Here is a 7,212-nt window from a genome sequence, read left to right as displayed (position 1 = left end):
CCCCCACTCCGCCGCGCGCGCCGCACCGCACGCCCGCGGGCCCGCGCGCTCCCCCTCCCGACCCAACAAGCAGCCCGTTCAGTCGGTCTCCGGAGCCGAGCCCGCGCACCACGCGCGCACCCATACACCGTGTACCGCACCGTGAGCGAACGCGAGTCTGCGGCGGCGCCCCGTGGCCCGCGCGAGCGCCAGCCCGAAGGAGGAGTAGTAGTAGTGTGTCTGTGGCCGAGTGACCCGCGCGATAGACGTGCCGCCCCGTCCGCCAGCGGATTGATATTGCACATATTGCTCGTCCGTGGCGCCGGGCCGCGCGGTCGCCCCTGGATTATACCGCAACAAGGACTATACAAGTGTCTGCGTCAAGTGTCTGTGCGTGTGAGTGTGTGTGTGAGGTGACAGTGCTGCGTCGCGACGCTCTGTGTGGATTTTCAACCCCGCCCGACGACGCCATCGGCCGCCGCAGGACTTAGGACGCCGGCTGCTCCCCGGCCGATGACGGCGGGAGGCGAGGATAGCCGAGGTCCGGAGCCGCCGAACAGGTGAGTCACTCACACCATGTGCCACGGGGGGAAGGCGAAGGCTGCTGACCCGCGCAGCCCGAGCTTTTGGGGGACTCTGGACTGGATCTCTTCTGTCCCACCTCCTCCTCTTGCCCCTCTTCTCTCTCTTTCTCTCTACCGCTAACGGAAAATAATCGCAGCGATATTTTCCATGCCGGTCGGCGGTCGCGCCTCGCGGCCGCGGTGCTGGCCGGCGCCCGGTTGTCGATGGTTATGGTTGTCAAGGTCGGAAGGAAAGTGTCGCGGCGGCAGGCAAGCGGACAGGTAGCTGCTAAATGCCTGGGCCGGGAGAAAAGTGCGACGTACCTTGTTCTCAAAACTGGCAAAGCAAAGCTAAGCATGTGCTCGCTGAAAAAAATTACAGTGGTGTTGACGTTTAGGTTACGATATCGTAACTCTGATGACAGATAACAAAATTCGTTGCCCACACTGTTAGAGTAAAAACGACGCCTGATTGCCTGAGGCGATTATGGTTACAAGAGGAAAGTTTTCTTAAACTTCTCAGGAGCTTTGGAAAATGCCTCATAAAATGAGAAAACTTCACAATTATTTATCAGGTGAGATACGTCCTCGTGTACATTGAGCAAAATTGGGCAATAACCTCGGAGGTATTATAAAGGCATTTTCCAACTTTTCAGGAAGTTCCTTTTCCCTAGTAGTCGCTAGAATCGCGTAGAGAGAATCGGAACGTGTATATCGCATCGACAATCTTCCTCGTTGCTCCTCCTAATACAAAGGCCGTAGTTTTGTGAACGATTGCCGGCAGGAAGTACCTGCCGTTCGCTTTGGTCGTTGAACATGCGAGGATAGGTTCTGCTCTATTTGCCGCCAGAGCGCAAGTGCAGGCAGGGCGTGCATCCCATGTGCACACGCGGCTATTAGGATCGGACAGCGCCGCAATCTCACTATTACGTTATTACGCAGCGCATACGTACTTTACGCTGCGTTATGGCAGCGGCAGGAGCACCTCCACCTCCAGTAAACTAGGAGATGCGTTATCCATGCCCCATACAGCCGAATGGCGCGCGAAATTTAAAATGAAACCTTTCCGTGTTCGACCGCTTAAGTAAAAAAACGCGTGCTAAATTATGATTTTTAGCGGTTATTTTTGGCAACTTTAATACTCAAATTACATTTGAAAATAACTAGAATTTAATGGTGGAATTTTACTGGAGGAAGTACAAGGAAATGCGTATACATTATGCTCGGGGCAGCTCCGACATGCGGTATAAAGTGCATTTACTTCGCAGAGCGGGTAATGACGGTGGTGATTGTGTGATTGCCGCATTGCGAGTGCTTGTCACTTTTGCCCCGCCGACTGCTCGCCTTGGGAATTATTGAAAAATAATAATAATGGCAATTTTCATAATATTGAATTACGTGATTCGAAAATGACGATGATTTGGAAAGTGACAAGGCGAGCCAGATAATAAGGCAGGCTGGCGTGTAAAAGAGGGTGACATGCGACACCCCGCCCGCGGGTGCAGTGGGGCGTGGTGGTTGTGGTGTGAGGGGGGGGGGGGTACTGGCACGGTGTGCTCGCCGTCATTACCACCCCAATGTGTCCGTGACTCCGTTGAGTGCAATAATTCAAGAAAGTGCTTTCAATTCGCGCCCCGATGGTGCGCCGATGGTGGGGTGGGGGGGGGGGGGGGGAGTCGCCCGAGTGAAGTAACAAGCAAAGAGGAAAGTCCGTTTTTTATTTTTTCTCACCGTCCTTTACTACTTCACTCTTTTCGACAGCTATATACTTACTTGTACTTTTCCCCTTTTTTGCCCCCCTTTTTGCATTCCCCGAACAGCAGCAGACCATGATGATGGTATCCCTATGCCCCTGATTTCGTCTCTCTTTGGAATTCTCACTTACTCACACATTCTCACACACGTTCACACACACACACACACACACGAGCGCGCGGCGTGGGGACTTTGCAACGCGCCCGACTCTGCGCGCACAAGTGCCCGGCGCGCCCGTTTCAGAAATGCATCCTTACGTGCGAAAACTCGGTTTGGCGAGATGTTCAGATTCTGTCAACGCCTCCATGTTTGGCTCTCCATCTGTGTCCAGCCGGTGCAGCGGCGCTCACTAAAGCTACCCCCCACCCACCCCCCGCGCTGCTGGCCGGCCTGAGCAAGGAGCCGGTATGTACCATGCCCAGTTTTCTCACCTCCACCATACTCCGCGGCGCGCCTCACACTAGTACTACTCGCGTCCCCGATTCGATTTATCGGGGACGGCGACGGGGCGGCCGGGGGCCGGGGCCGGACCGGGGCTGGGCTGGGCTCCCGAACAAGGCGCCTTCCACTAAGAGACGACTCGCCGCCGGCCAGGTCGGGGACGGATGGGACGGGACGGGACGAGACGGCAGCTCCGGGGGACGCGCGGTACGCAATGCTGACCACGCAGCGCCCCGAAGGTGGCGCGGGGTTGAATTTCTCACGGTCCGGCGATTTGTCAGAAACCTTCCTCGTTAATTTCCACAATATCGATTGTTGCTTGTACAAAGTATGTAAATTTACGAATTTACGGTATCGTTTTGCTCGCATATATAAGCTTCTAGTCATCACAAGATTGTTTTAAATAAATTTACCACAATACCATTTTAAATTGTAATTTCACAACATTCCTTATGGAGAACTGTCCCTTGAAACCCAACAAAAATTTTTCGTAGCGGACGAACTAAACACTGTAAAAATGTAACAGCGTCACTGTCATTCGGCAAGTTCGTCGGATGCAAGCGCCTGATGGGTAGGCAACATCTTGGCTGCAGTGCATGCGTGTACCGCGGGGTGGCCTACCCAGAGCCTCGCAGGCGCTGAGCTGAGCGAACTGTCAAATGTGCAATCTTCACAAGTAAATTGTGTGGCGCACCTAAAAGTCTCGCTCCTTGTTTTTTTAATGGAGCCGAGCACGAAATGTTTTAAAAGCCATCAATGAGCGACGGTGTGAAAATCTTCCGTAATTAAAGTCTCGTTCTCGTCCGATGAGTGAAATCACACCACCTCCGCGTCCGCCCCTCGCCTCGCCCGATCTCCCCTTCTCTCCCATCTCTCAATCGGGGTATCGAGTCGAAACCGAACCGGAATCATCGCGCCGCTTTTCCTATGGCCGAGTACGTTTTGCATACGGCAAAGAGGCGGACATGAAAGAGAGCAAAACGCTGCCGCCTTCCTTGGGGTTTCAAGTTCGCGGTCTGCTTGTGTCCGTCTGCGCGCGCAGGCAAGGCGCGAGCGGCCGTGTGGTATGACGGTAATTAAAGCGATATTCGCTCCCGATTCATATTCATATTGCGGTCGTTCGGCCTCTGCGCCCCGCTCCGCCCCGCCCCCGCCCCGCCACACCCTGTCCGACCGCTCAACACTTTCTCCCCACGCGTCCCGTCCGGTCCCATCACATCCCACGCCTGGCTGTCCACGCACCCCTGTTAGTGCGCCCGCCTGTCCGTCTGTCCGTGCGCCTGTCCCACAATGCACCGCGGCGCGCACGTACACACTCGCACGCACGCGCGGAGCGGACGCGCCGCCCTTATACGAGGAGCACGGGCCGGGCGGCTTCGTGGCGCCCGCCGCGTGGCGTAGCACCTAGGCACCTAGAAGGGAACGTTGCCACCTCAGGGAGTGCAGCGTGCGAGCGCGCCACGCCACGCCACGCCCGCGCCACGCCTCGGGAAACCAAAAGAGTCGCGTGGCGAGCGCACACCGACACCCCAACCCCCACCCGCCCCGCGCACGACCGACAAGCCGACACGCGGGGGTACACATCCCGAGGGTATACCACTACACCGCCTTTCGCTGTTTTCGCTTCACTTTTCATAATTTTCTGTTCGATCTTTTCTGATGGTGCAATTGATTTTTCCTTGTTTTTCTGAATTTTGCTACTTTTTAAAGGGTGTCCGCCACTAATTTCATGTAAATAACGTATCTTGGTGAGTTGTTATACAGCGAGGGAGTCCCCATGATACTCCCGGAGGTTCGCGATCTCGCTCCCGTGGCGTGCGTGTGTGGTGTATGGTGTGTCGTGCGCCTGATCGCGCGGTTCCTCCTTCTTCTCCTCTGGATGAGTGTGATCCTGTGACCTCATCTCCCCCCAGCGTTGCTCCCCCACGGTGCCATGCCGCGCGCGCCGAGGACCTTGGGCCTTCGGGGGGGCATTTCGGGTGATGGCGTGCCGGGCGGCTGGGTATTCCGCGCCAGCCCCACCCCACTCCACCCTGCCCGGTACGCCACACCACGTCGCGCCGCAACGCTTCGTTTCCGGGGCATCGTCCAGTTCGCTGGCGTGGCGCGCCCGCCCGATGACCACCGCCGGGCGCCGCGGTGTCCTTCCCCGCGGGAGCCACAGTCCGCAGTGCTGGTACTGGTGGGTGATTACCGCACACGGCAGAACTATGGGAACCCCCTCGCGACGATCGCAGAGCTGAGTGTGGCGAGCCGGCCGCTCTGGATTCAGTTTCCTGAACTCGTCGGACCGGACTGAGTGTGACGCACGACTGTGTGCGAGCGAGTGATGTGCCTTGTGTTTATACGCCCTGCATGTGCCATCCCGCTCTCCCTCTCTCACTCTCTCGCTCTCTGCTCTCCTTCTCTCTCTGTCTCTCTATCTCTCGCTCTCTTACACACACTATGGGCCGGGTGGAGCGGCGGCGAGCGACGGCGACGGGGCCTTTCCGTTCCCACTCGTGAACGTCAAATATTGACGCCGCGGCTCCGAGCTCCGCGTGCAAGCCGAGCAGGGTGACCCTGAGCACAGACCGGCCGCCTCGCGGAGAGCCGCTCGGTAAACGCGAGGAGGGAAGTCCCCTCCCACGTACGTTTCCAGTTTGTTTCCTAGGGTATAATGTCACTGGAAAAAACAAAAGGTGCTTAGCCGCACCTGCTGAGAGTTTGGTGAACTGTCACCGGCATCACAACTGACAAAGGCACTTATTTTTAGCACCTGAAGGGCTCTTTCTAGGGCTCTTTTGTGCCCTTAAAATCCACATCACACTCAAAATTTATTTAGAAAAGGTGGGACCCTTTTCTTCGAGGCTTCCCTGTTGCGACGCCGTGCGTTCAAATCCCCCCTTCAACAGGCTCCTCCGCACATAAACAGTTTTATGCATTTTGTGATTGCTGAGAGATTTTTCCGTCAACTAATTTTCGAGAGCAAAATGCTTGTTTACAAGGCTTAAACCGCGCGGCAGGAGAACTTCGCTTTCGGGTGACGCAACCAAGAGGCGGACAATGCCCACCACCAATGCGCTCCCACAGCAGCGCACAGCAGTCGCCACTCGCCCCGCCATTTGTCTCTTACCCGGCTGAACACACCTGCGTGTTCGTAATTCCTTCTCGGGTGGTACACACACAGCAGCAGCAGCAAAGGGCTGTGGTGGCACGGCCCCTCCCCGCGCATAGAAGTGGCCCGAAGTCTCTCCGCGCTGCTCCAGCAGGGCTATCCTCCAGTCCAGCAGCAGCCTCCAGCCTAGCATGGCCTGCTCGCTACGTGCTCCCCGTGGAAGGTCAGCCGTGCCGGCCACTTTGTGTAATCCAATTTCGGGCATTGCAACGGCGGCGTTTGATATGGCCTGGGATGGCAAGAACCGCATGCCAACGCGCGCGCCGCCGCTGCTGCAGAGCCTCTGCTATGGAGGACCTCTGGAGGGACATGTGCCCGTCCTGGGCGAGGCCACCCGCGTCGCGACGAGCATAGAAACAAACAAGATGTAGCGCAAGGCGTGCATATGGTAGCCGCGCCAGCCGCGCGCGAGAAAGACAAAGTGATATAATAACTTCGTTTTCCTTATCTAAGAAAATGGTAATTATTTGCTGCATGAAAATGATGTGAGCCTTCCTCCCCTCTGCCCGCTAATTTGATGGTAATCACCGGCGCTGACCCGGGCCGGACCCGCGGGCCAAGCCCATTGTACGGGCCGTTCTCACCGGCGGGGTCCGGCGGGGTCCGGCCGCGTCCAGACTGGCCAGAGGAGGAAGTCCGCGAGGGAACAGAGCGCGCGGGGCGAGGCAGGGCGCGGCGGCGCGGGCGCGCGAGATTTGGATGCGAGACAATTCGCGTGTTTTGACGAAATCAGTCCGCACAGTTTCAACAACAACGGGCCGCGCCCCGACTTCCCCGTCGTCCGCGCCGCCGCCGAGCCTTGCGAGAGGCGTCTGCGCCCGCCGACTGCACTGATCGCACGCATTGCCACGCCGCGGCCACGCCCGCCTGACCCGGCGTCGCTGTTGTTGTTCGCAGGCGATATTCGGATTCCCTCTGGCTGGTCGCAGCGGTTGGCGCGGGGGCTGTGAAAGCACTAGGGTTGGAAGCTCTGGAAAGTTTCCGGAAAATTCCAGGAAAATTTCCGGAAAAAGTAAAATTTCCGGGAAAAATGAAAATTTTTCCAGACTTCCCATTTCCGTTATTTTTGGAAAATTTTGAAAATTTCCAACACTAGAAAGCACCACTCGGCGAGGCTGCTGAGAGCCAAGTTGCCCCGCGGGGCGAGATAAGGAAGGGAGGGGGAGCGCGGGAACAAAAACTCGATGAAGAAGTTGTCGATCATCGATCATATATATGTGCCGAGCCGGACGGGCGGGGCGGGCCGGGCATACAGGCCTGCTGACGGATGATGAGAAACGGAAGATTTCTATCCGAGTGTCGGGGCTGGCGCGGCGG

Source organism: Frankliniella occidentalis, unplaced genomic scaffold (assembly GCF_000697945.3).
Source record: "Frankliniella occidentalis isolate FOCC.00 unplaced genomic scaffold, Focc_3.1 Scaffold7, whole genome shotgun sequence".
Taxonomy (NCBI): Eukaryota; Metazoa; Arthropoda; class Insecta; order Thysanoptera; family Thripidae; genus Frankliniella; species Frankliniella occidentalis.
Note: the sequence above shows the minus strand (reverse complement) of the source record.